This window comes from Myodes glareolus, chromosome 19 (genome assembly GCF_982192425.1).
Source record: "Myodes glareolus chromosome 19, mMyoGla1.1, whole genome shotgun sequence".
NCBI classification, from domain to species: Eukaryota; Metazoa; Chordata; class Mammalia; order Rodentia; family Cricetidae; genus Myodes; species Myodes glareolus.
The window spans coordinates 38,894,021-38,922,000 of NC_142044.1; the positions used below are offsets into that span (position 1 = coordinate 38,894,021).

At 40.3% G+C, this 27,980-nt stretch overlaps 1 protein-coding gene and 1 pseudogene across 25 annotated transcripts in view; one reads left to right on the forward strand and one right to left on the reverse strand.

The window, feature by feature from the left end:
- The window catches only part of Rbfox2 (RNA binding fox-1 homolog 2), a 252,997-nt gene that overhangs the window by 80,257 nt on the left and 144,760 nt on the right, over positions 1-27,980 (reverse strand). The gene's annotated exons all lie outside the window — the stretch shown is intronic.
- On the forward strand, positions 11-27,663 carry LOC148118944 (NADH dehydrogenase [ubiquinone] 1 beta subcomplex subunit 4 pseudogene; annotated as a pseudogene).

A 27,980-nucleotide genomic window follows, 5' to 3' on the forward strand; every position in this document is an offset into this window, starting at 1 on the left:
TATACCCGCAATGGCACTTCGTCATTACTGCAAACAGTAACAGTTACTACAGAGCTCCAAGAACACAGAAGCTCAGGAGAATGTTTACTCCATACAAATGCTTCTTTTAAGTCCTCACATTTAAAACTCAAATACAAAAGCCTCAGTGATGAACTGGGCAGAAAGGTTCATCTCATTCTGTCCTTTACTAGTGATCTCTGAGAAAAAAATACCCACTGAATTCTGAACGTAAATTTCATCATCTCTATAGAATGCCTCAAATTATGTAAGTATTTGATAAATTTATGACTTTTGCTAATTATCTCATAAATTTAAGATTTTTATGTGGATTCTGACGAGATTCTGTCCTAAAGATTACACATTTTAGTTCTACTATATACACTGAAATTTAGAAGAGATCAATTACAAAATTAGCTTATTTTAAAAATACTCAAAACTATAAGTCTGTAATCACAATAGTACAGGTTCTTGCTGTCTCCACCAGGACTATCTGGCACAATGTAGAACCAGGCTTTTTAAATCTAACACACCACCACCATGTTCTCTCAATTGCCAATTCTTTCAACAATTCCAAACAATGTACAGACTACAAAACCATGAATAAAATCTGGAGACTATGGTCAGGGTAGTGTACTGATTGCGTGATAGGGCAGACGCTGTCCTGATACTTTACAGATATAAAGAAATATGTGCAAAAAAATAATCTTGAGCTGAAGAGATGGCTTAGTAGTTTAGAGTGTGCACTGTGCTTTGCAGAGGACCTGAGTTCAGTTCCCAGCACCTATGCTGGGCAGCCCCAGGTGACTTTACACTCTCTTCTCAATTCTGCTGACATCCGTAAACATACACCTTTTATTTTTTTTCAAAGGACGGGGTCTTCAAGTACTACATTAAGCAAACAAAAATGGAAAAGGAGGAGTAGACCACAAAATTAACACCTTAATGAACATGCTGAAGTCTGAACATCCAGAGATTTTGGAATGTACAACCAAATGACATCAAAAGTTTTAAAGGCAAAAGAAGGAAGGAAGGAAGGAAGGGAGGGAGGGAGGGAGGGAGGGAGGGAGGGAGGGAGGGAGGGTAAATAAAAGCAGAATGTGGCAATGTTGCTTGCAATCCTTCCTATACTTTTAAGAACAAAGTCATATTTATAAAATAATTGTTTTCAGCTTTCACATACAAAATAAACCTGTAGGTCCCCGCACACTATGTTTTGAATCCATTAGGCTATCATACTACCCTTGACAAAAGACACAAAGCACCAGAAAAACTACTTGGATACTTGGGTGTGACTTCAGTCCCCTACTATAAAAAAAAAAAGGAGACTTTTTAAAAAAATAATAATAATAAAAAGGGAAATGAAAGGTTCCCATAAACAAAAGTGTCGGACAAGGATAAAAGTTTCACAGGCCCAGAAACTTATAGGATTAATATTTCAAACTCCAAATAATAGGCTTACAAATTCATTACCACAAGGGACAGTATAAGCTAAAAATAAAATATGCTGAAATGATTTCTATAGCCTCTGAACAATAGGATCACTGTGAGCACTGGCTGGTGGTACTCTGAAGTAAGTCCCTGACTTTAAAGGCTGACAGAGAGGACAATTTGCTCCTTGGTGCCCAAGAGATAGAGGATCAACTGAACAGCCTGAGTCTGACCCAGCAAAACAACTGAAGTCCCTGGTGGCTGAGTGTACCAAGGAAAAGTCCCTTTGACAGTCTGTTTTGTCTCTCTCTTAGAATGATGGGGAGGTGGGTATCTGAACAGAGTGCAACAGTCAGCTAAAGAAGATCCTGTCTACCCAGTGCAGGAGCCACTGGCTTTCAGAGGTATGCCTGGATGTGAGAGGCACTCAGAATATTTGCTGAATAAACAAACACAGGAAAGGATACTTTGTGTCTCAGTTTCTTGACCGTTTCCTTGACATTTCAGTCTTCAGAACCTTTCTTCTATGCTGCTCAAGTGAAAGTCATCTCAGTGAGTCACTGAGGAGTTCCAGGTGATGACCAAACTCAACAGACATGTCATATCTTTTCTGACATTTCTGTGCCATTTGGAATCCCGTTTTTGGGAAATTCACCCTTAGCTTCAAATTTTGCTTCATTTACTGTCACCCTGCCAGTCACAGCCACAGTCTTGGTGCTGTTGTTGCTGGACCTCAGACTGACTACAGCTGTCCCTTGGCAGCGTTCCAGGCAGTGATGTTCCCTCAGCTGTTTACCCATCTTAAAATGGGGGAAAGAGAGAGAAAGAGGGAGACAGGAAGAGAGGGGGACAATATACCAGTCTCTTCTAATTTTTCTTGTTCCCCATTCACTTCTTTCTTCGGCACACCCTTTAGGTTGATATTGCATGAGGTACTGTCCTCAGTCTCCTTTTAGTGCAACTCTGGTTTATCCTCCCAAAATGCACAGCTCCTCACACTAGCACCCTGGTGGAAATAAGTCTTCTGTGCTTTTCTGTGCAGAGAGGAGCCAGGTACTTGGAAATGCCCAACTCTTGCAGGCAGACCTGTCTAGCAGACCTGTCAGAACCACAGTTCCCATCCCTCTAGTACTCTGTCACATCTTGCCACAGAGCAACTAGTTAGTTCAATGCTGTTTCTGTTCCGACCCTTGAAAACAGTCTTCTATTTGTGAATCCATTCTCCAAGGCTTACTTACAGAAATCTCACCCCTGAAAACATTTCCTGATTTAATTGCTTTCCACATCCCAGTTAGTCGTCCAACATCTGTGTGCACACTTTACCTTGGCATCTATCAGGGACATAAGCCTCTGCATACTTCTGACTGCCCTGTAATCACCCGGAGGGTAGAAATCATGCTGTATATCACATCCCAGTTCTTACCAGTGCTTGGATGAACTACTACTACTACCAATGATGGTGATGATGCTTGCTGAACTCAAACGACGGATTAATCTGTTTCTAAACATTATTTAGGCATACTTTGCTAAATAAGAATGAAAAGTATCGCTGAGCGGTAGTGGTGCACACCTTTAATCCCAACACTCAGGAGGCAGAGGCAGGTGAATATCAGAGTTTGAGGTCAGCCTGGTCTACAGAGCAAGTTCTAGGACAGTCAGGGCTACATATAGAAATCCTGTCTCAAAAAAAGAAGAAAACAAAAAACAAAGAAAAAACAAAAAAGAGGGTGGTGGTGGTAGGAAGTAGCTTGGTAGTTACTAAAGTACTATGAAAGCATTCTTTCTAAGAATATATTTGGTAATATTTTCAAACTTACAAATTTATTTCAGTATCTTTTAGAACACTGATCTGGAAAGATATGCAAAAGGTAAGGTGACAAAGAATTTTATTTTCTCCTTCATTAGAATACCCGAGATTGTAGACAGAATACCTGCTAATTAAAAACTCCATGTTGGTTGTGGGGAGTGTATACCTTTAATACTAGTACAAGGGAGGCAGAGGCAGGTGAATCTCTGTGAGTTTGAGGCCAGCCTGGTCTACAAGAGCTAGCTCCAGGACAGCCAGAGCTGTTATATAGAGAAACCTTGTCGGGGGGGGGGGGGCGGGACACACACAAAGTATACAACTCTCTTCACATACTTCTTTATAATTTTATGCTTGTGACTCAACTTCCCTACTTCCCACCCACACACCAGCTATGCTATAAAAAAAAAAAAAAGATCCAGAGTCCCTGACTAGAAGCAGGGCCTCATACTTTCCCAGGCTGCCTCTGACACCCAAGTGAAGAGCAATAAGGAAACCTTGTTAGTAGAAAAACCCTTCATGGCATGCCCCTGCAATAACCCTAAGTGACAATTTATTCCTACATGGTATACCTTTCCAGAAGCATCTCAAGATATGACTTCAATGTCCTCCTTTGTTCCAACATTCCTTTCAATATAAATTAATTCTATAATTGCCAGCTGCTTTTTTCCTGTATTGCAGGATGCAATACAGACAGTCCATTTCAGAAAAATGGCTAAGAGTAGAATTTGAAAACTGTTTTAAACCTTATACATTTATATACTCACAAATTCTTCACATTTACTTCTTCTACCCCCAAATCCAACCGTTAGAAAAGAACATTTAAAAATGTACTAACACCCTAATAAGGCCAGATAGATCAAAACTTATTACTTCATTAACTACAATTTGGTTTTAGGTAACTTATTCATATCTTATAATAAATATTTCAACCTTAAACAATTTGAGTCATTTACACAACTGAAATGATGTCTACCTCCTTAAGATTTTCCATGACAAATTAAGGAGAAATTTCTCAAATCAATACTAAAAGGGTATAATATAAACAAATGTGTCAATACTAAATTATCAAGATAAAACGTGATTAAACTGAAAACCAAAATGTGCTCTTTTTCTAACGCTAAAATATGCCTTGTGTCTATAACTAAATTACTAGAGACTATATAGACTTTGCTGTCACTGTATCTCTGTATCTGGCATAGGTAACTGTCACATGGGAAGTACTTTTAAAAAGGTACAATAAACTAATTCAGGAAGGAATTAAATAATGTGTGTATATATCTGTGTATCACTATATGTCATCTTTCTTGGAGAATTACAAAGCAGAGGCACTAAAATTCATGTTCTAGTACTTTGCACTCCCACGAGTATCTTAGTATCAATGGTATCCTTTGCAGAGGTAACTCTGTCTTATCTTTCTGTAAGTAAAACATCCTTGGGCTGCCCTTGGCTGTCTAAACCCAATTAGTACATTTCATTGCCTCCAGTGATTTAAGACCCTGCTTCCTCTTCCTCTAACCACCTCACTACTAGTGGGTGACAGGACAGTACTCTAACATTTTTCACTAAGAAACAATTGTGATAATAAATAACACCCTAATTTGCAACAATAGCTACATTTTAACTATCTAGTCAGAGGTGGTAGTTATTTAATCTAAGACCACTTACAAGAATTTCAGAGCCTGGCCCCTGGCTAATCCCAGAACTAGGAAGGGAGAGACATGTGGATCTTGAAGTTCAGGTCAGCCTGGTTTTACATAGCAAGTTTTATAGTACAATCCCGTCTAAAATAATAAAATAACTAAATAAACAAAGGAGAAAGAATAGGGGGTGTATTTCAAGACAGGGTTTCTCTGTGTTACAGCTCTGGCCATCCTGGAACTAGTTTTGTAACATGGCTGGCCTCAAACTCAGAGATCCACACACCTTTGACCCCCAAGTGCTGGAATTAAAGGTGTTAGCTACTATAGCCTGGCTAGGAGAAAGAAATACTTTGGATATAATTTCTCTTCTTTTTTCTGGTCAAGGAAACTCAGTGTCTCTTAAACCCTTCTCTAGCAAGCCTCTATCATTTTTAAACCTACTTGTACTTTTAAACTGATTGGATTCTACAGGAATTATAACTAATAAAATAATAAATTTCAATTGCACGCTTTTAGCCAGGCATTATTTTATTAACATTAAGAGTAATGAAAGGTCAAGTATATGAAATACTTTACTGCCTTCTGTTGAAGAGAACTCACTTTGTTTCATTATCCCAACATTAGCAAATCTAGAAATAATCAATTAAGAACAGATATAAATCTTATTGAAAAATACTATGCAGTCACATCCTTAAGCGTTTTTATTAGTACACAACTCCAAATATTATGCAATGAGTTTTGATTAAAAGAAGTGTAATAATATAATAGAAGCTTATGGAAAAAAAGCATTTTATAGTCAGTGTAAGAGTGTGCAGCAAGAGGTTCAGGACAGCCAGGACAATCACATAGAGAAACCCTGTCTTGGACCAAAAAAAAAAAAAAAAAAAAAAAAAAAAAAAGTATATGGAGCAAACAACTATTTATCACTCATTTACAAATACACTGAAAGCTATTCCATCAAAATCTTAATAAATATGTTCATAAAATAACTTTTAATCCTTCATGCAAAGCTATTTTTAATATCCCATTAATTTACTGGCGAGGCAGAATGAAGAAAACATTTTTAGTTTTAACCTGTCATTCCCTGTATTTCTTAGCTATCTTAATTTTAGATAGAATAAACCTACAAACAGAGCAAGGCCAGGCAAATACAGTTTAAAATACTAAACCCTGTATTCACCAATAATAAATCTGAGTGAATAATAATATTTAGAATATCAATTCATCTTATCACAAATGAACCAAAGTTTTACTGCTCACAGCTTTTATTCAATTGTATCAAAGTCTAAAGAGAACTGTTTTTCACCAAATGATCTTATGCTTCTGGTCACAGATGTATCTCATGAGGCCCACCAGTATTTACTCAGAAGATTTGCTTCTAGTCTAGTCTCATGACACGTCCAGTCTTAAGTGGGTAGAAAGACCAATACCCTGATGTGTCAGTAAAGAAACAATCCACAGGTAAATGAAATTCATAAATGCTGCAAACCTCATCATGACAAATGTACAATTCACTTTATCTGAAAACTCAAAAAAAGGCTATGTGCTTCCAATAAAACACCAAGATCAACATGTCAGGAGACAGAATACAGAGAAACAGATTACAACTTCTGCAGGTTCTAAGACTGGGTCCTTGAGAAGGAGTTTACCTACCAGGCCCCAAACTCCCAGTAAGACCTCTAGGAATGCAGGTGGCTGGGGTTAAGATCCTGGCCATCTTTTTTTTAACTCTGTGCATCTCTGCTCAACCTGTTTAGTTTAGAACTGGCAACTCAAAGGACAGTAATTAAAGATAATAAAATATCTGTAATTCAGAATAATTCAAACAATCAACAAAAATGAAGTTCTTTGAGCATGGGTAGATAGACTAACTACCACAGTTGGGCCAGGATCCAGAACTGTTCTCCATTTACTCTCTGTCCTGCTACCTACCAGTCGAAAGGCATTACACAATGTAATATGCTTTAGAATGGCTTAACCTTTTTTGGTTCTGAGTTTCAACAAGTTGACAATGAAAATGTCTCTAATTCTACCACAAAATAATTGAAAATATTAGGCTAAACCAAATTAAAATAGTCTAGGTCTGGCCTTGATTATGTATTATCTTTCTGAGAAATACAGTAACACTTGGAGACTGACACCCATACCTTCAAAGAGCCTGAAGTTTATTATATCATGGTGGCATTATAAATATTACATCTATATTGCCTAGCCCATTCTGTCTCCCCAGTCTCTAAAGCTCCAGAATTTCTAAAACTGAAAAGCCAACCACTCCTGTTCAGTTATCATCACTATTAAAATCAGATCTCTTGCTACAGCAAATAAGCCCCCACAAAACAAACAAACAAACAAACAAAAAACCACCACCAATAACAACAACAACAAAACCTTGAGAAATCTATCCCAAATGGCACCAAATCAAACGATAGAAAGTCTGTACTCTTCTATCATAAACTTTCATGCCAATCAAATGGTGTTTGGAAAACAAGTCATAACCCAGCTTACCTGGACAAGAGGATACTGATAATCCATGCAATATACACCATACATAGCAGAGGAAAAGAGACTCCAGATCTGGACAGCACAAAAATCACCTTAAGTTTTTGTCTTGGCTGATAAGTCCTGTCCAAGAGAACTAGAAGCACCCTCAAAAAGAGAAGAAAAAAAAAAATCTTGTCCTACTTTCCAGTCTACACAGACAGCTGTGCCGGCTCCGCTGGTGAAGTCAAAGTTTGGTTCAGACTAATAGGATTCAGCAGTATACATAAGAGATGTTCAAAGAAAGCAAACCGCTCCAACTGAGTTAGCTAAAGACAGCACGAGGGATTGGTTTTTAGCTGACAACTACACCAGAAAGCCAAGAGACAGAAGATGATAGCCAGGGAAGAGACCTCTGGCTCCTTAAAGTGGCAAACAAGGGCAGAAGCACGAGAGACAAAATAATATGGTGCAGGCTGTGTGTCAAAAGGAATACTCGCAAGCTAGGACATGGAAGGCTAGTGGGACTGTATTATTTCTCTAGCCCTCCCTTGGGCAGGAATGTGCATGCGTGCGTGTGTGTATATACACGCACGCGCACACACACACACACACACACACACACACACACCCTCCCTCCCTTCTCACTGTCTCCGGCAGAGACAGGTGTTAGGATTAACAGCATAAAAGCCGAGCCATGGAAAGAACTGGCAGAAAAGAGCCACACTGATACATGCAGTAAAGGGTCCCTTTCATGATACAGTATGTTTCTGTATCGTTTAACACACAGCCCACTCCTGCTTCAACAGGAGCTAGGACAGCTGGCAGGATCAGCTAGAAAAGAGGAAGGTGGCCCCAACTCTGAGCAATATGAACCCACTGGAGGCTTGCAAATATGCAGGGCGTACTCTCAGCTGTTCCAGTCAAACTTGGAGGGATTAACTGTGGCTGCCTGTGAAGAGATGGGGGTGGAGAGGTCGCTACAGAAAAGCAGTTGCTTTTCTCCTTTTAGGAGGCAGCTTCACCCACCCTGCCATTGTTTGCACACACATGTGCACACATATTTCTGTAACTGATATTAAAAGCAGTAACAAATACAGACAGGTGTGAGGTTAGCAGCCCACTGCAGGCTGGAGTTGGCTTTCATCTACAATCAAGCCAGCTAAGTAGTCATTAGAAAATAACACACAATGCACAAAAGTGAAAATAAATGACTCATAAAGATATGCCTGGTAAAACTATTCCTCTTAAGAGATATCCTATTTGGGACAAACATTCAAAAATTCAAATGATAATTCTTAAGTTTGTTTCAGTGTTATGACCTCCTAATCTACTAAGGCAGAGTCAGTAATGCGAGGACATGTCTTCATGGGGTTGGCAAGGTTGAGGGCCTGCACTAGCATGGCTGTTCCCACACATCTTCAGTGCAGCCTTCTATGGCCACTGAAGTTAAGTGCAAGAGTGTCCAGGAGAAACTGTTCTTTAAGGTTCAAACTGCACTGACACATCTAGAGATGGTCTTCCAGGTACAACATGTACCCTAAATCAATCAGATTACAAGGACCATACAAAATACTAGAATATTTCTAGCTTGCCAGCACTAATTCTCTATGAATTACAAATGAGAATCAAAAATAAATCAATTCAGCTTGGCAGAGATAGCACACACCTTTAATCCCAGTTCTCAGGAGGCAGAGGCAAATGGGTCTCTGTAAATTTGAGGGCAGTCTGATCTACAGAGTGAGTTCCAGGATAGCCAGAGCTACATAGAAAAATCCTATCTCGGGGAGGGAGGACAACCCATTCAATGTAATTAAAATATCTGCTATGATTGGGCATGCTTGTAAATCCCAGCTACTGAACATCTGAGGCAAGAAAATCAGAGTTCAAGGCCCAAATGGCAAAGGATAGCAAGATCACCTAGTCCCATACCAAAAGACAATTATTTACATCTACTCTACATAAGGTATTGTGCTAAGTACTAGAGAAATGAGTAGCAACAATCTGGTGTGAAACATTTTGAAGGTACAGGTGAAGTAAGGGATGAAATACCGCTGTAGTACAAATCTAAGCACTGTGAGCAGCTCAGCACACTTGGACTAGTACTGCTAAATGGCTCTCTACATACACTTCCCATCACTAACCTGTGACACCTCCTTTGCCAACTCTGAAGGAAGATCATCAGAGGCTCCCACCATCTTAACATCTGTCTGGTCACACCTTAAAGCCTATGATGTCCCTTCAATTGTTCTCTCTGAAGCTGATCAATAACAAAAGAAAGCTGGGGTAGGTTGCAAGAGAAAGCAATTGCCTAGTATGCAGATGATCCTGGGTCCTACTCGAAGGTAGGCAGGGGCAGGTGTTTGCAATAAAAATCTTATCCAAAATATCCTCTTACTTAAATCAAGGAATTCTATGTGACTCCAACCTCACTACATAGTATATAGAAGAGTATTTCATGACTGGTCACATGACACTTGTCAGTTAGCCCCTTAAGTCACTAATAAATCTTCTGAGATTCTGTGTTGGTGGTCCAGTCAGTAAGAGCACAGCTGCCCACTCAATCTTCTAAGATTCCTCCTGATGTGAAGACCTGAAAATGACAATGAGATCATAATAATAGACTATGGCTGACAAACTTAAAGCTTCATCAGTGAACCCAGTTTGGTATCTGGTGAATTCATTTACAGAAGATTAAATGTTCAGGTGGTATTGTATTTAAGATAACAGAAGCCAGGCAGTGGTGGCGCACACCTTTAATCCCAGTACTCAGGAGGCAGAGACAGGTGGATCTCCGAGTTTAAGACTAACCTGGTCTACAAAGCAAGTTCCAGGACAACCAGGGCTACACAGAGAAACCCTGTCTCAAAAAACAAAAGCAAAACTAACCAACCAAACAACAACAAAAGAGTGGGAGTGGGGAGAGACACTCAGAGGGACAGCAAAGGCGCTGTAAGTAGAACCCTACAGAAGTCTGAACTTCTAGAAAGCAGATAACACAAGATTAAGTGGGGCTTTGGAGTCCTCACAGGAGCCAGAACACAGAGGGTATTTGCTACTTTTCTGCAACCCACATCCCTTAACAATGCCATGCAGCACCAGGCAGTGGTGGCACACACTTTTAATTCCAGCACTCAGGATGCTGAGACGAGTGGATCTCTGTGAGTTCAAGGCCAGCCTGGTCTACAGAGTGAGTTCCAGTACAGGCTCCAAAGCTACAGAGAAACCCTGTCTCAAAAAATAAACAAACAACAACAACAACAATACCCACCCCACAAAACCAAAACCAAAACAAAACAACGCCATGAAGCACCATGTAAAGGCTGAAGAGAATGAGGATTTAGAAAACTACACTTCTCATAGCTGGTTTGGTGACACTGGTACTAGAGTGGGCTCACTGCTGGTCAAAATAAGGAGTAGAAATCACACTGGAATATGAATTTCACCAAACCTTCTGTCTTGGGCCCAGGTGGGACTCGCACGACAGCTCTTGGCACCATCAGTGGCCCACCCTTGTCTTTTCCTTCATTGTTTGCCCCTGTGCCTGCAATCAAGTCATTTCCTTATGCACCCCAGAGTCTAAGAACGGGCACTTTCAAGGCCTATCTTCAGCACTGATCTATAAGGCTGACTTGTGCTATGGTTTCCTCCAAGATTGAAACATTTCACCCAACAGGGAAACTCTTTAAATAAGGGGTAAACACGTCAATAGTTTCAAGAAGTCCCTAAAAGTGACCAGATTCCCTAGGCCATTCTTTCCCAGAGTAAGTAGCAAAAGCTGAGAGTACCTGTCAAATGGAAGGAAGCGAGCTGCCTGAAGAGGTTTAGACCAGAGTCACTTGGAAAGGACACTCTCCAACCTGTGGAGCTGCCTGAAGGCTGTGCAGTGTGTTCCAGGTTTTCCAGCTGTGTGAGATGTCACCCAGGCTACCAGGGTGGGCCTTGGTGATGCAGCTGTCTTTGAGTCATTTCTGCTCCTGTAAGTAACCCCAATAAAACTCACTGGCTCACCAAGTTGGACTTTGGTGGTATCCATACTTTGGTCTGTCTTGGGATCCTTTTCTGGGGTAAGCAGACATGTGTTATGTCTCCCCAGGAAAACTTTTGTCACATAACAGGCTCTTCTCTCTTCCTGTGTCCAATAGCGGCCATCTGCCTTCCTGCTAAGTATAATGGCACTTCCTATGTGATCCTGGGCACATCTTGATTAGCTGCTTTGCTAAATAAAGGATAATACCCATCCATTCATCTTTCATCATTCTCAAAATTATGCTAATATAAGTAATTGCCATAAGTTTCTGACACCGGGATTGAGTCAATTCCCACCCTAGCTCCCTCCAGCCAAGACAAACTGCAGTCTCTTTACAGCCATAAGCCCAACTAAACTGTTCCTGTCAACTTGGCTCTGCTGGATATTTCGATTACAGTGAGAAGAAAAGTAGAAGAGCTACCATACCAACCATCTTTAACTTGGGTACGGGACTGAGACTGGAGCAGCATTCTAGGTGAATAAACAACATGCTGTAAACAAAGAAGGGCAGAAAAATATCACAAGGCCAAAAGCTTGTATGACTATCTGCATAAGAGTTCTACTGCTTCTAGCATGAGACAGGTGAATATTCTTACCATGAGAAAGGCTTCAAATGATGTCTAACCAGAACACTGAAAAATCAGTGAAGGGTAGAAACATGCCTTTGCGTGAAATATAGGATAAAAAATGTGAGCAGTAACGAACCCGTATACGACTGAAACATTGTGTTCAGGAATGAAAGGCACAGCCATTCAACAGTAAGGCAAGCCGACAACACTTTTCTTGGAAGTGTCTGTCTTTACTCTTTCTAAATTGGCAGAGTTTGAGAATCTCTGATCCCAAAACTATGAAATCTAAAATCTTTGATCATTGATACTGACTCAAAAATGTTTCAGATTTAGCATTTTGGATCTCAAAATTTTGCATTAGGAAAGTCCAACCAGTGCAATCTATGAAAATATTCCAAAGCCTCACAAACACTCTGAACTCTAATGTATTCAACCTGTACTGTTACTAAGTAATACACCTTCACTTGCAGCACTGGAGAGGCAGTTCTAGGTAGTTCTAGGAACTTACAGTCAGCCTGGTCTACACAGTGAGTTCCTGGACAGCTAGGGCTACATGGTGAAACCCTGTTTCAATAAAGAAAAAAGAAGAAAAAAAAAAAAAGGAAAGGAAAGGAAAAAAAAAAAGGCAGTAAAATGCATCTATAAATAACAGCATCATAGTTACTCAAATCTTGATAGATAATATAAAGGAGTAAAGAAGAAAATAATGCTTAAGGCAAAGGATAACTAAAAATTAGCAAATGAAAAGCAGAGAATTTGGGGCTGGAAAGATGGCTCAGCGGTTAAAAGTACTGACTGCTCTTCCAGAGGTCCTGAGTTTGATTCCCACCAGCCATATGGTGGCTCACAACCATCCATGATGAGATCTGGCACCCTATTATGGCCTGCAGGCATAACACTGCAAGCAGGCAGAACACTGTATACATAATAAATAAATAGATTTTTAAAAAAGAAAGAAGAACAGAGAATTTTACAGGTGCCTTCTCACCGTGGCTAGCCATCTTTTTCATCTCTCTTTGTCCTAATGCCAACGTGTAAAGGAATCTGACAGTGAGACCAACTGGAACAAAAATGAGCTGTTCTAATTGAGACCCCTAAGATCAAACAACCTACTTACTCCCAGATACAAAGAGATCATTCTACAGTACCTATGCTCAGCCAATCCAGTCCAACTAAAACCATCCAAATTCCTGGTCCACAAAATGCAGTGAATAAATTACTTTCACTGTTTTGAGAAGTAGGTTTTAGAAAAGATGTTTAGTGTTTAAATATAAAATAGCTCCTCCGGCGAGGGGAGGGGAGTAACAATAACTGAGTACTACGACTGAAACCTCTGAACTGTACCAGCACCTCCCTTCTTAAGCTGTCCTCTCAGATGCTCTGTCACAGGACAAGATACAACCAACACAGAAAGTGGAATTGCTGCTGCGGATGACCCTGACCACACCCTGTTGTTTCAGCTTCTTTCCCCTTATTATTTGGCTCCAGTTCCAGATTAGAGGCCATCATTGCAGGGAAGTTTAGGTGGCAAGAACCCGGGACAACTAGTCCCATCTGCAGTCAACAGCAGAGAGAATAATGTATACATGCTTGTACTCAGCTCACTCTTTCCAGGCTTACAAAGTCTAGGACTCAACCCTAGGGAATCCTAGGTGCTTTCTATTTCTTATTTTGACCATGTACAATGGGCAGGTCTTTATGACTCAATTAACATATCAAGACAATCACCACAAACGTGTCCATCAGCTAACCATCTGTCTAGACAATCCCTCATTGAGAATTTCATCCCGAATCAACTTTAGATTGCATTAAGTTGATAATTAAAAACTATTCTATCATAAGTACATAAGCCTTTGAAACTGGTTTATTGAGAAATTTAGAAAAATATGAAGAAGTAGACTATGGACACGAGACGGCTCAGTGGGTAAGAACACTGACTGCTCTTCCAAAGGACCCAAGTTTTGATTCCTAGTTCACAACTGTCTGTTTGAAACCGCAGTTCCAGGGGATTCAATGCCCTCTTTTGACCTCTGCAAGCACTGCATGCGTATAGTACACAAACCATACATGCAGGCAAAAAACTTGTACACACAAAGTTAAAATCAAAGAATAGAAAGAAGTAGGCTAGAGAAACTCTAGAACATATAAGCCAAGCTCACTGTGAAGCTCTGGATAGGAGGTCAAATGACCAGGATGCCACAGAAATATGACTAGGAAAGATTGTATTCATGTGATTTCAGATGGGAACACCAACTCTGGGAACTGGACTAGAGACCACTTATGTTACTTTATCAAAGAGAAACTATCTTCATTTTGTCTGTGTGCTGAGACTTTGTGGAAGGCTTGTTTAAAGGTTACAAACAAATCTTGTAGAAAAATTCAAGTAGTTCATCCAATATGTAGCCTATTACATGATTATTACTAACTGCTTTTAGCCAGGTTTAGTAAGAATCAGGCATAAAAAGCAGAGCACAAGGATTTTTAAAGCTTGTGGTTTGGACAAAAAAAAAAAGGCTACATAAAGTTTAGGCTTCAGAAACCAGGGCTGCTGAAGAGATGGAAAATAAATCTGGCATCAGAGCAGCAGGAAAGATGCCTCAGAGGCATCTCAGAAATTGGCTAGACCCCACCCACCTGAACATGTGTGTGTATTTGAATGACTTTTCCTTTAGAAAAGAGAGTCATGTGGCCCCTTGTTTACACGGACCACTTAGGAAATGTTTCCCCAATTCAGACATGTAGGCACTCAGAAATCTCAGTATTTTGATTCTGGGGGTTCTAACTACCAGTCAAACTGACAGGTAGTTTGATATCATGTGTGTGATATTGGTTTTACAGGTATGCAGAAAAAGAGTTGAGACCATAAAGGTTTCTACCCAGATTACAAAAGAAAGCCTAGGAGGCCACAGTGCTGGCATCCTCATGGGCAGCCCCTAAAAGGATGGTATGTGAGGCTGTGAGAGAAAAGGAGAAGCTGCAATGGAGACTCCAGGAGATAAAAGATGAGTAGGAACATGAAACCTCTGCCAAAGATAGGGGCAGCCAGCCCAAGACAGGGGCCTTGAAGGTAGCTGTGCTGAAGGGACAGGGTTACCCATCTCTGATCTCTTATCACAAAAGCACATGCCCAAGATGCCAGAAAGAGGCTACAGGATTTAGTCTTCGTCCTTTTGCTACTGTCTTATCCTCCCTTCTGGAATGGGATGGTACTGTGCATTGGTGCAGTTTGAAGGAACAGATCAGTGAAGTGTATCCTTGGAAGCTGCACCCCACCTCCCACTCATCCCCCATAAGGTGGGCTGCTTTCCCTCTACCTCACCGCAGACCAAAAACATCAGACCCAAATTGAAATCTCTAAAGCCACAAGCTAAAACAAGCCTTTTCCCCTTCAAAGCTGTTGCAACTATTCTAGGTCCTTGGATTTCCATAGTAATTTTACAATATGTTTGTCGATTCCTATAAAAATTTGGCTAGGATTCTGATTGAGATTACCTTGAATGTACAGAACAGTTGGAGCCAACTTAATAGTCTAGAACACACAGCTATTCTTCCACTTCCTTGTGCAATCCACGCTCTTCTGTACAGGCGGAGACTATGATTATCTTCCTCTAGGCATTGTGATATCGACCACTTTTCTACTAAACTCCATCCCTACAAGAATAAGTGTACGGGAAGCAAACTTGAACGCATTGGCACAGGGAACCACTTCCTAAATAGAACCCCAGCGGCACAGACACTGAGAGAAACAATTAATAAATGGGACCTCCTGAAACTGAAAAGCTTCTGTAAAGCAAAGGACACGGTCAACAAGACAAAATGACAGCCTACAGAATGGAAAAAGATCTTCACTAACCCCACATCAGACAGAGGACTGATCTCCAAAATATACAAAGAACTCAAGAAATTGGACACCAAAACAACATACAATCCAATTTAAAAAAATTGAGTATAGACCTAAACAGAGGAATCTAAAATGGCTGAAAGAGACTTGAAGAAATGTTCAACATCCTTAGACATCAGAGAAATGCAAATCAAAACAACTCTGAGATTCCATCTTATACCTGAAAGAATGGCCAAGATCAAAAACACTGATGACAACTTATGCTGGAGAGGTTGTGGGGAAAAGGGAACACTTCTGCATTGCTGGTGGGAATGTAAACTGGTACAACCCCTTTGGATGTCAGTGTGGTGATTTCTCAGAAAATTAGGAAACAACCTTCCTCAGGACCCAGTAATACCACTTTGGGTATCTATCCAAAGGATGCTCAATCGTGCCACAAGGACATGTGTTCAACTATGTTCACAGCAGCTTTGCTTGTCATAGCCAGAACCTGGAAACAACCTAAATGCCCCTCAACTAAAGAATGGATAAGGAAAATGTGGTACATTTACACAATGGAGTACTACACAGCAGAAAAAATAATGACATTTTTAATTTTGCAGGAAAATGGAGTTAGAAAACATTATTTTGAGTGAGGTAACCCAGACACACAAAGACAATTATCACATGTACTCACTCATAGGTGGTTTTTAAACATAAAGCAAAGAAAGCCAGCCTACAAATCACAATCTCAGAGAAGTTAGACAACAATGAGGACACTAAAAGAGACTTATATAGATCTAATCTACATGGGAAGTAGAAAATAGAAAAAGACAAGATCTCCTGAGTAAATTGAGAGCATGGGGACCTTGGGGGAGGATTGGGGGAGGGGGGAGAAGCAGGGAGGGCAGCAGAGAAAAATGTAGAGCTCAATAAAAATTTAAAAAGAAAAGAATGAGTGTAATGATGTTAAGGGTGGGGTGGGGGAGACGACAGAAAAATCCAGAAACACAGACAGAGGTTCAAGGCAATTCAAAGAGAGAATAGTCTTCCCAACAAACAGCATCTAACAACTGGAACTGGACATCTGCACAGTCACACATGGTAAAAAATGAACCAACGTACACATTTGTACAGTACAGAAAATTTGACCACAGGCTGAAAACACAAAACAGGATACTACAAACTTCAGGAATAAAACTCCTTGGATTAAGCAAGATTTCTGAGCTATGATTGCCTAAGGGTGTTGCCCAGTTGTAGGGTGCATGGTTAGCATAGTCAATGCCCTTGGTCTGACCCCCTAGCACCAAACAAACAAAAAACATGCCATAAAAGAACAAATCAACAAATAAGATTTCACTAAAAAATTTTCCTTACCAATGAACACTGTGAGAAGAAGAAAGTAAGTCACACATTAGCGAAACCACTTATAAAGCATGTATTTGATAAAGGGCTTTAAGTCAAAAATACATAAGAAAATTGTACAACTGACAACTAGAATCAGTACTTTGCAACTTCCTAAATTTCACACATGTACCTTTCATGTAGTCTACACAGTCTAATTTGCTAGTATTAATATTTACCAAGGAGAAATAAGAATCTATATTCATATAAACACCTGTACACAAACTCTATAAAGTACAAACAACTCAAATACCCATCAAGAGATAATGCTTAACATACTGTCACAGTCACAAGTGAACACTAGTAACTCAGCAACAAAAATGAACGAACCTTTAGTGCACACAAGACGAGCTTCAAAATAATGATACTAAGTACAAGAAGTCCCAGGCATATGGCTTTTACCATATGATTTCATTTTTGTCAAATGCTAAAAGTGTAAACTTACATACAAATGACAGGAAACAAATCACTGGTTGCTTGTTAATGTGCTGGGACAGGGGAGGCATCAGGACATGAAGAATCTGGAGATCTTCAATCTGATAATTATCTCAGTTGTGATGATGACTTCATTGGTGTGTACATGTCAAAACTTAATAAACTGACTTCAATGTGTACCACTTACTGTGTATTAATTACACCTCAGCAGAGCTGCCAATGAAAGACTCAGTTCCTGCCCTCCTCATTGCAGAGAGGTTTTGGAAGGTTAGTTATCTGCTTTGAGGCGAGGGAAGTTTGGCAAAGGGAAATGGAGAAAGTCTCAAGCTGTTCTATGGTAAGTAAGGGATAACGATATAGTGGAAATTAGGTCTGAAAGTAAGCAGAGGTGAAGGCCAGGCTGCTCTAGAAATGACTAATCACCCAGGCTAGGCTGCCGGCAGACTCCTTGCTTAGCACTTGCACACAGCCTTTTCAGTTTGTTGTACACATCCTTCTGTTACTCCTGGGAAGAGAGGGACTATGTAGTTTAGCTCTGTTCTTCAAGTATCACCTACACTCAGCAGAATTCCAGAATGGCCTACACAACAGTGTGTGTGTGCTGGAGACGGTCTGAAGCTGACTAGCTGGAGTCAAATCTTGGCAGCAAGGCTCTACAGTTGCATGATTTGGGAATTATTTAATGTCTCTCTGCCTCAAATTCTTCGTCTGGAAGAAGTAACAATGGCACTGTGTAAAGTCAGTTAGTGCACAAACAAGGCCAGAACATAGTGAGGCTCCTCAGCATCATCTCCGATAATTTAGGAAGGAGGAAATATTATCTATATATGAGTTTAGGGGGATGCATGATTTTTATGCCTAACTTTTATTTATCTAGTAGTACGATAGATAGATAGATAGATAGATAGATAGATAGATAGATAGATAGATAGACAGACAGACAGACAGACAGACAGACAGACAGACAGATAGATAGATAGATAGATAGTAGATAGATAATAGACAGACAGACAGATAGTCAGTCATCCCCTTGGGTCCACAGAAAAAGTTAACAGAAAGAGAAGCTGTGAAGTCTTGGATGTGTGACTGCCTCTCTTCCCAGACTGTGTTCGTCACCTTGCATCCTACAATGCACACGCACAGTCAGACATCAGGGCAGCTCCCCTAACTATCATCCCTGCTGAGGAAGGGGCAGGGCTCTGACAACAACGAAGCAGTGTGGGAATCCCTGGGTCGGCACCAGCCCCTTGCTCTATTCAGACCTGTAATCTCTTCTGACTTTGATTTAATGCAGCAATTACTGGTAATGTGGTTTGAAGGAGATAAAATTGCCCAGTGTAGCTATCTGTCGCTTGCTCTGCTCATGATGCAAGAACATTTTTAAATTAAAATTCCCTTTATGATAAAGGAGCCGCTCCACTGAATTTTTCTGTGCAGGCCTGATACGGAGCCTCCCTGAAAGAGGATTAGAAGCTAAAGTCCCTACCCCTTCCTATACAATTACCCTATACCGAAAGTAGGTCCTTTGGCCCTAAGTTTTTCTCATTTATGTAATTAGATTCTTCTTTCTACTTTTCGAGACTGTAATGTCAGCATTAAGAATTCACTAAAGACCCAGTTCTCCTTTTGGTAAAGAAATTATAATAATTTCCTTTTAAATAAATAAGCAAAGTATCATTCATACATATATACCTAAAAAAGACACTGTGGGCCCAGCCTCTAACTCTAACTCTGAGGGAAACCACAAGTTAAAGGCCAGATACTGTATTTAAAAAAAAAAAAAGTGGGGGTAGAAAGAGATTCAATTTATTGAGAAATCAATAACCACCCCCCAACCAGTTTTATATCGCTTCAAACCAAAACAGTTTGCTATGGTATACACTGTATACATGAAAATCTTAAGTCATAGAGTACTGTAAGGTATTCTTAACCCTTAAGTTGTATAATGGTTAAGTTTATCTTCTAGGGTTTTCCACCTACAACACCAACTTAAGTTGGTGTTGGTAAAACACCAACTTACACCAATCCAAAGACTGCATTAAACACTCCTGCTCAAAAGTGCATTCTGGGGCAGCAAGAAGGTGTCTGCCACCAAAGCAGCCCAGAGTTGGATACTCAGGATCCACTTGGTGGAAAGCGTAAGTCATCTCTTACGCTTAAGTCACACTGTTTTCTGACCTCTACACAGGTATTGCAGCGCCCCCTCCCAACAGAAACAACAAACAGCTAATGTGGACATGCTAGTTAAAAACAATCATGGGCACCACTCTAACCAGAGAACCTGAGGAGAGGGCACTATTTAGCACACTCAGTAGTTCTTGATCAATCGTAACACTGCTGATCCAATTATGAAAGTTCCTAACCCCAAATAAGAACGTATAGCTATCTAAAATTTGTCATTTTGATTGCTGGGGTGGTCAATAATAATTATCCTTTGGGGAAAAAGTTAAGAATGAACTAGAGAGCGTAAGGTTTCATTCAGTTAAGAGTCTGCAAAGTGCCAGGCAGTGGCAGTGCACGGCTTTACAACCACCTGCCAGCATTTCGAAGGCAGAGGCAAGTAGATTTCTGTGAGTTTGAGGCCAGCCTGGTCTACAGAGTGATTTCCAGGATAGACAGGACTACTGTTTCACAGAGAAACCGTGTCTCGAAAAATAACCAGGAAAAAAAAGTCTGCAAAGTGAATACAAAGTCACAAGTCTAATTGTGTATTTTTGTTTCCTAACACACACTGCACAATTTCAGTATAAATGTTAAAAACAAAACAAACTTTTTTCTGTTCTACCATGAGAGTAGTAGCCCAGTTATAATTAATTCAACTAATATTTCTAAGAGCTTCTAAATGCACATGCGTGTGCGTAGACACGTAGACACACACACACACACACACACACACACACACACACACACACCCTTCCTTCCGCAGAATAGCACATGCCTTCTCAGGAAATCCAAGATTAAGACTAGAGTCCCTCTCCAGAAGCCTGTCAAGACCTACTTTAATCTTAGATATAGGAATACAGAACTCACATCATGCTTACAATAGTGATGTTAATCTGGAGACCTGTAAAGGGTTCTGTAGCTCTTCATGAGAAAGCTCAAGTTCTCTTTCAAAGACAGAAGGAGGGACACGGCTATCTTAGAAAAAGAGTTATGTACACAGACACAAACACACACACACACACACACATGTACACATACACCTGCGCATACACACACATGCATGCATGCAAGCACTAGCACTTTAGGAAGATAGCCTGGCATAATTAATAAAATTAGAAAGGATTTAGGATCAGTAAGATGAGAAAGTCTGATCTTTACAGGATTAAACCCTAAATCCTAGCATCAATCCAATGATTTCTAAGATCAACGCCATATAACAGGATTAAATCAATAGCTACTTTTGTTTTCACAATGTGAACAATCATAGTTCAGGCCTACTGCATCTCCTTACGGTTAACGACAGGGGCTTCTGCTGAGGCTAGTCCTGCTGATGAGCATACTTCAGGGTCCAAAACCACGTCTCCTTAGTTCCAAATCCAGTAGTCTAGAACAAAATTTCTTTTTCATTCTTTTCCTCTACTTTTGTGTGGTGGTAGGAGAGCTTTCATTGTGTGACAAACGTGAGCTAGGCCAATGTAGACTTAGAACTATTCAGTGTGAATATCTAAAAACATCAACAAATTAACAAGTGGTTTACAAGCCATTACTCCTCCAGAAATCAATCCAGATGACGGCCCTGGGTGCTTTAAGTTAAGGCCGTGGGTCTGTATTCAGCTTCTAAATGTGTTACTGCTTTTACTGTTTTGAAACAGAATCTCTCTACATAGACCAGGCTGTCCTTGAGCTCAGAGATCTGCCCGCCTGCCTTTGCCTCTCAAGTACTGCTCATTGTTTTCTTTGCTTTTGTTTTGTTTTCTTTGAAGACAGAGTTTCTCTGTAGCCTTGGAGCCTGTCCTGGAACTACTTCTTGTAGACCAGACTAGTCTTGAACTCACAGAGATATGCCTTTTTCTGCCTCCCAAGTGTTGGGATTAAAGGAATGCACCACCACCATCCAACTCTGCTCATTGTTTTTAAGAGGCAAGGTCTATCTTGTTGGGGCTAGCCCAGAACTCTTGAACTCAAGGAATTCTGGTACATCCACTCCCCGTTGTTGGAGGAGCTGTGAACACTGTGTAAGGATGGTGTTCTCTATCTTACAGATGGATGCCACCAGAGTGGCTCTGGTGATGGCAAATCCAGAAAATGTGCTCAACTGCTGACTCCATAAGCAAGAACATAATGAACATCACTTATTTTTCTGGAAATATCTGCATGTTAATTTGTACACTTTTCTGCTTGGCAGTATTCAATTAGCATAACAAAACTACTGATTTCTTCTTCCAGGAAGATAGTGCATACACAATTTTCACTGCTCGCCCCTTGGGTACAATTTAAAAGTCTCCAACAATTTAGATTCACACAAGCCTAAGGAAATCTTCCTCTTTTCGGGGAGTGTGCTCTACCACTGAGATACATCTCCAGTCCTAGCTGTGCTCTGACAGTGAGCTGTATCTACAATCACAAAGACTCTTCAAGGCAGAGAAGAGAAAGCAAACTGGGTAGTGCCCTCAGGGCAGGGGGGGTGAGTTCCCAGATTTTCCTTTTCTCCTGTGGCTCAAGCACCTAGAAACAACAGAGGGCATGGATAAGGAGCCTTTCATCTCTAACCAAAGGAAGAGCAATATACATAGCTTTCAGACTTCTGAAACAGAGTCACCAAGCAAGCAAATACTGGGTGCTGGGTCTTGACCTCTCCCTTGCCAGGTGCCTCAACATGTCATTTACAATTACAGACATTTTATCCCTGAGAAGCTTAAAAAACTTTTTGGAAGGGGAAGCGGAATACCAGAAAATTTCCAAGACTAAAAGACAAGGAAAAGTTCTTAGACACCAAAATTGTGATCTCTAAGTGGAAAAAAATAACTAGACTTTATCATAATTAAGCTTTAGTTTTGCTCTGTGACATGAAACAAGAAGAAAATCAACAAAATGGAAGAAAATATTTGTAGACCATATATCTGTAATTATAAAAAAAACTGTCAAAATCATCCAATTAGAATATGGATAGACAGTGGCATCTCACCAAAGATAGACAGTTAGTGAAGCAGACACGTAGATGGGCTCAGCATCTTTAATCAACAGAGAAATGTACATCCAAACTATAGTAAGACAGACTACACACTGACAAAAGGATTATAAAGAGTAATGACACCAAATGTGACAAAAATATGGAAAAACTGAATCACTCATATATTACAGGTAAATAGAAAATGGTACTTTAGCTCTGAAAACAGCTCAGATATTTGCTTTAAAAAATGTAATCACCGGATGAACCAGCATCTTCACTCTTAAGCACCTACCCAGAGAAATGAAAGTTTATACTCAGAAACCTCTACACAAATGTTTGTAATATCTTTATTCACAATTGGTAAGGGAGGGAAAGGGAAGGGGGAAGAAACAGGAGACAGAGAACAGAAACAAACGTCTTCTACTGTGTGACCACAAACTCTGGTACATCTCTGCAGCAGAGCTGAGCAACAGAGACAACAATGACTGCTGCCTGCGGCGTCCTGAGACTCCTGGACACAGCTCACACTGAGTGTGAACACTCCGTCCCACTGGGTGTGGTGGCGCACGCCTTTAATCCCTGTTCTAGGCAAAGGCAGGCGGATCTCTCTGACTCCGAGGTCAGCTTTGTCTACAAGAGCGAGTTCTAGGATAGCCAGGGCTACACAGAGAAACTTGTCTTCAAAAACCAAAACCAAACAAAAAATTCAATCCTGGAAGGATTCTATTACATCTCATTTACATATCATATCTGAAATGAAAAAACTGCTGAAATAAGGAACTTAGGGGAAGTCATGTCACTCAAGGAGTAGGAGCAAAAAACATAGCCACAGATGAACAACAAAAACAGCCCATGGTGACAAGCCTCTGTCTCCCAGCACCACGCCAGGATCCTGGGGGTGATACTGCATTAGTTTTCCATGTTGCCATCTAGAAAACTGGAGAAGAAGGACCACTGGAACACTCTGTCCTTTGGGTAGCTGCTTGTTAATTTGTAATTTTTTGGAAACAAAAAGTTCAACAAGGGATAGGGAAGTGGCTCAGCTAGTGAAGTGCCTGCAGGCATGAAGACTTGAGTTCTGACATCCAAGACCCACCTGCACCCAGGACAGCAGCTCCTGTCTGAAAACTGACAACAAAGAACAGTGATCTTTGGGGGCTCGCTGCTCAGCCAGCAGAGATCAATCAGTGAGTTCAATGCTCCCTGAAAGATCCTGTATCAAAATGTGCTGGAGGGTGGTCAGGGAAGGCACCCAGTGTCTATCTTTGCTCCCACAAGCCTTTACCCAACTTGTACATGTGCGCGCACACATTCTCTTCAATCATAGAAAAGTTTGCTACTGTCAAGGACTGTTGGAAGAAAGTACTTGTAAACCATATATCAGATACTTTATGCCTATTGAAAATAAAAAACCCAGATAGAAAAAAAATTCAGCCCTAACTAGGAAAATACTGGTTTTAGATAGGGAATAATTGGGAACCTTCAAGACACTTTGCACAGACACGATTTAGAGGTCATTTTCAGGTAATTTTTAAAAGTCATTAAGGCAATTAAGACAAAATATAAAGAAAAAAACCTTTCTGGGTTGATGGATATATTCATAATTTTGAATGCAACGTGTCATGTGTATTTACCCATACCAAACCTCCATCAACACCATACTTCAAACATGGTCAATGGATAATTATCTCAGAATAAAACATTTAATCAAAAAACTACTTAGCATCGAGATCAAGCATAATCTGAGTACATCTGTCAGCACGTGCACACATGTGCGCGCGCACACTCACACACACACACACACACACACACACACACACACACACACACACACACACGTTTTTTTTGGGATAAGGTTTCTCTGCATAGCCCTGGCTGTCTTGGAACTCACTCTATAGACTAGCCCAGCCTCAGACTCAGAGACCCGCCTGCCTCTGACTCCTGAGTCTAGGATCAAAGGTGTGTACCACCATCACCCAGCAGCACCTTTATATTTTTATGTCTTTCACAAAATGATGCTTATGATGTGTTTCTAGGGAGCTAGCAAAAACATTATGTGAAACCTATAATGTATTCTTTGTGTTCACTGGTTCCACAGTTGTACAAATCCGTCAGCATGCAGACCACATAACAACCTTTCAGTTTATTGCTCATGTTTTTAATACAGAAGTCAAATATCCTTAATCCAAAAACTGTAAATAATGCAATTTTCAAGTGCCTGTTGAAAATTTTTAAACTTTCAGATTATGGAGGCTCAAGCAAAAAACGTCCACGGTCCCAGGAGTTGCAAATCTGAAAGACCTCTGGTTCTGAGCTTGCACATAAAAAGCCTGTCCAACATTACATTTTACTACCTTCCTAAGGGCTCCTAGAACTTAATGGAGGATGCTTCCTCCATTGGTTTGTCTAATTATCTTTTTAATTAAAAGACTTTGAAAACTATTTTGTGAAGGAAAGAATAAAGGTGATAGATCTGCACAATGTGTACACTAAGTAAAAAAAATAAATGCAGAAATAAGTATCTGAAACCTACTGACTGGAGAAACTGTGACTCCTTAGAATTCAGGGACTATACCCAAGAATCTCATTCCCAAAATTCTGCCTGGGTTATTTGTCTCAGCATCAAAATTCCTCTGCCAACATGGTCTCCTTGGATTCTAGAATCTTGCCTGCAGATCTTCAATATGCTATGGCTTTCCGTCCTCACTCTCACTCAGCAGTGAGTAAGTGTGCTAGTCACTGGCTCTACTGTGTTCTTAAGCTTTCTGGTCCTCACTCCAAAAACAAAACACCTGGATCCAACCTACTACCTTCAAGTTCACAAGTCTGCTGTGCACCAAAGCACCCAACTTCTCATCTTACAGTTACACTACCAGAAAAGGGTGTGTGTGTGTGTGTGTGTGTGTGTGTGTGTGTGTGTGTGTGTATGTGTTCATAAATGCTGGGCTCAAGTCCAGCAGGGTTTTTATATAATAGGGAAGAAATACAGCACTGAGCTCTAGTCCCAGAGCTCTACTGTCCCATTCATGTCAAAGTCTCCAGAGTCGGAGCCATTAGCAGTGTCCTTTTTTCTTGTTTTCTACAACAGGATAAGTTATAAACTAGCTCTGTCCAGGACCACAGTAAGTGATGAAGTCCAAAGTGCAGAAGTTTCTCTAAACTCCTAAGGTACTGACTAAAACGATTTGAAAAGAAGGTAAGTTCCTCAGAACCCAGAACCTATTTCTACCTGTCACAGAACACAGCTCTAATGAACATGGATACTTCTATTCTGAATCTAATCCATCCTTTATCTGTATATCAAGCAATAATGACCATCAGTCCACATTAATTGATTGTTAATGGCTAGGCTCAGGCTCTAAACCCTAGCCTACCTCATGCTGGTTCTTTCAAGGCGGGAACTGACAAGACACACTCCAGCTCCCAAACTCTCCAGTACCTACTGAGGGGCACATCCACCGACAGACCAACACCCTCCTCTTTGAGAAAGCTGGGCAGTTAACAGCTCTTTGAACTAATCTGACTTCAGATCTTCATGTGAAAATGTGGGGTTAGGAATTATCACCCCTATGGCTGTGCTTACATTTTACTAAGCTGTCCCACATCTTGGAGTCAGAACAAGTTTTAATGACATGTTTCTACTGCAGATTTACCAAAGTAGAAATTCTTTTAGTCTGAGAAAATGAAAGACTTTAGACCAATGTTTCTTAACCATGTTCAAAACCCTTGTTTCATAATACCTACTTTTATCTCCTGAATCTTCCAGCAACCCAGGATAGCATGTACCATCTATTTTCTGACATACTTATTATTACCTGGAGGTTTAACTTTTTCTTTCTTTCCACAGGGTCTTACTATGTACTCCTGGCTGGTTTTGAATTAATGGAGATCTTCCCGCCTCATCCTTCACATTAAAAGAATGTGTCACCACACTCTGCAAAAACTCTGAGCGTCACTTCCAAAATTCTGGTCTCCATGACCTCTCATTCCTTTCTAGGAGTAGGGTTCTAAACACACAAAATGTTAATGTAGACTGGCACGGCAAGGACCCTTTAAAAGGTTCAGAACAGTAACATATGAACAGAATAAGGCTAACAGAAAATAGCATTGCTGGGTTGTAAGATAAACTCCAGAACAGCTCAATCATAGTCCAGTGGTAATAAACAAATTTTCATTATAGACTATCATTTACATGCCAATATACCACTGTAGTATGGGCAGCTGCAGCTACACCAGCGTACTAGCAATTAGTGGTGATAGGATATGTCACATCATGACAAACATTTCAGGATCATGCTTCCTGTCACTTTTTAATAATGAAGACACTTTCAAATAAAGAAAACAAAACAATAAACTGCAAAGACAAAAAAAACAAGCCCTGGGGAGCCAAGATGTGGGTTCCAAATATAAGCCTGTGACCCTAGCCACTCTCCCCAATACCTGACCCAATCCAATATGATGTGTCTCTGAAGACCCGAAGGGCATAGGTCAAGTGTTTTAACCTAAGGGCCCGGCTTAAACAGACGTATCTGCTTCAGTACAAAGACCCCAAATGCCAAACACACATCAAAGATCCTGCTTTGATTCGTTGGACCTATGCAATATCAACAAATATTTATTCTAATTTCAGACCCATCCCTGAGAACTCACTTCTAGGAGTTGTGTCGGCATTTGGGCCCCCTGTCTTTTGGTATTATGTTTTCAAAACAGACACGGGGGAAGTAGAAAAAGACAAGATCTCCTGAGTAAATCTGGAACATGGAGACCTTGAGAGAGGGTTGAGGTAGGGAGGGGAGCAGAGAAAAATGCAGAGCTCAATAAAAATAAATTAAAAAAAAAAGACATGGACAGAAAGGAAAGATTTATCCAGGGAGGAAAATTGGACCAACTTTTAAGATCTCCTAGTAAGTTTAGCAAGGATGACTCTATTCTTGAATAAATTAATCTTCTACTAATCACTGAAATAAAAAAAAAGTCCAGAACTATGGGCTACTTGAGCTGTGCTGAAAACATCAACATCAGGACCTTGCTGTGAATAGCAGCTACTCTGTGGGAGCACACATTGTCAGTGTAGGACGCATGCTGGATTTATAGCCTTTTTGAATAAAGTTTGAAAATAGCAGGTCTCATCTCCTCCCCCTCCAAAACAAACAAACAAACAAACAAACAAAAAACCCCAGGGGTATATTAGGTTAAACATCTAGTAATTTTAATTTTAGGGTCTGTTTAGTGATAGCAAGCAAGAATCAACAAATT